A 2,672-nucleotide genomic window follows, 5' to 3' on the forward strand; every position below is an offset into this window, starting at 1 on the left:
GCACATGTGTCACTCTTTAAGCAAGTCTTAAGAGCTGAGCAGATAATAGATTTCCATACACAATACGAGGGATTTGGTCTTACTCTAGAAGGTACGGCATTGACATGGTTTCAACCACTGAACAGAGGGGGATTCCATGACATTGACCATTTGCTAAGAGAGTTTGCTGAGGAATTCTCAAAACGAGGGATTAAGCACAATACGGTCTCACAAATATATGCTTTTAAACAGAGAGAACACGAAAAAGTGAAGGAAGCTTCACTTCGCTTCAAACAATACATTGAGAGATGTCCAGTACGTGAACGACCACAAGATGACAGACTATCTGTTCTCTTTATTGAAGGATTGAGAAACGACACTCTCAAGAAGGACTTGCACTTGAAAGCTTGTACAAGTTTCGAGCAAGTAACGAGAGAAGCATTGTACGTAGTGGATAACTGTACGGTTTATGGAGAGGTGTCAGCGGATACAGATTTTGCATCCAGTAGCTCTTCCTCCGTAGCGAGCGAGACTACCACTAAAAAGAATGTTCAAACAACAACCATGCCAAATGTAGAGCAAATGATAGAAGAGGCTCTAAAAAGGATGGCACCATACCAAAAACCATTGCCAAAACCACTGAAATGGTGTGCTATTGAACAAAAATGGACAAACCATCCAACAGAGGAGTGCTATTACAACAAAGGGTATGTAAGGGAGCGTCAATATTCACCTCCTGCTCAATTAGCACCACCTCAGGTACATCCAGTACCTCGATACCCAATGGGAAATGTACCAGGACCTATGGGGATAGAAAGACCACAACCGGTATTGGGACAACAACCACCTTTACCAGGAGCAAGACCAGTGGGCATTAGATATGCACCAACCTTAGAGAATCAGGAAGAACAAGCCTTAGTGCCTGTTCAAGCCTATTATGAAGAATCTGGTGCACACATGTCTCCAACTGTGTATTACCCACCAGAAGAACCCAAACAACCAGAACCATGGGGCATGATTGGGAATGTTGGAACACCAACAGTTACAAGTGCTTCTGATGAAGAGAGATACAATTTGGATGCAAGAACATTGATGTTCATAGCTCATGGAGGGTTAACAGGACAAAGACCATCCTATCCACAAAGGACGAATCAAGTGGAACCAAGACCAGCACTAGGACCCTGTTACAAGTGTGGAGGTGACCATATGATGAATGTTTGTCCACATACGGAAATCATTAGAATTAACGTTTATTGCACTAAGTGTGGGGTTACTCACTTCATTGAGGATTGTTCAAAGAATCCAAACAAAGTGCAAAAGACGACATTGAATATGCTAGAAACTATTCCTACCAGCAGTGGGTCTGAAAATGAAACTCTGATACCAACGCAAGTTGTTACTAAAACTCAAGCTAAGAAAACCACTAGAGAACCTGAGAATGGAAAGTTAGCGACTGAAGTGGTTAGTCAAGGACCGCGGAGTCAGAGAAACACATGGAAAGCTAGAAAATCACGCATGAAGTTGAGAAAAGAACGTGAAGACGCTATTCTAGCTGAGGAACTAAAGCAAACTAAAGATAGATTTGAAAAACTTGAGAGTCAAAACGGGAAACGAGAGATGAGCCCGGAAAGAACGAAACAAAAGAGTATCAAAGAGACAACGAGCTTAAGCTCAGGGGGATCAGTGCTAGTCGACAAAGTACAGGAACCATTGGACGCACTGATGAGAGCTTACGAAGCTAGGTTAAAGACCAACCAAACACAAGAACAGAGGTGGATGACATACCCAAACGCGGAATTGGAAAAGCAGAGACTTGAAATGTGCCAGAGAATGATCGAGACTGCACAAGCCTTATTAGAACCACCAAGAGAAACAATGAATTGTGGAACGGAAAACCCAATTCAGCAAGAGACTATCATTTCACGGGTAGCTGAAAAGACTCCCAGTGCACAAAAGCCTGAAAATACACACAAGGATGACCGCATAGTATTGAACACAACCGATAAGGAGATAGAGAGTTTTCATCCAGTCATACAGAGGTCTTACGGAAGAGATGAGGATTACAATGAATTTTGGAAACAAGTGAGAGAGGCAAACTTTGCAAACGAGCTAAGTTGCCAAGCTAATCAGACAAATTGGGAAAAGGACATCAGGAATCCCCCCATAGTGGAATTTGAGGCAGGATCTCAAGTGGACTTGGATCTGCAATCTTACTGGGGAGATGGGGACTCTGTTAGAACAATGGAGAGCAAACCTCATTCACTGAATACCTTACCTTCATACTTAGGAGAGTATGAAGCAAAATCCGAGATTAGAGCACTTCCCTCACGAAGAATCTCATCAGAAAAATTCATGGACTCGCAAGGATTGATAGAGATCTTGTCAACACCAGTGACATGCACTATCACTCTAGCTGAGCTTTTGAGGCTAAGACCACATATGTGGACCACTATAGGAAAATGCTTGGAGAAATTTGGGATAAAAGACCCAACATCGAGACTGCAAGAGGGTATATAAGAGCTGAGCAAACCACAAAAGAACGCTAAGCATGTACCCTTAAACAAGGTCGGAGAGTATTGCGAAGGTGAAGAGGGGAATACAACCTTACCAGTTGAATTCCAAGGCGTGAACACGATGGCAATACTAGACAGCGGAGTTGGGGTAGCCATTGCTACAAAAGAAATCTGGAAAAA

This window comes from Adiantum capillus-veneris, chromosome 18, assembly GCF_014529385.1.
Source record: "Adiantum capillus-veneris isolate H3 chromosome 18, ASM1452938v2, whole genome shotgun sequence".
Lineage (NCBI taxonomy): Eukaryota > Viridiplantae > Streptophyta > Polypodiopsida > Polypodiales > Pteridaceae > Adiantum > Adiantum capillus-veneris.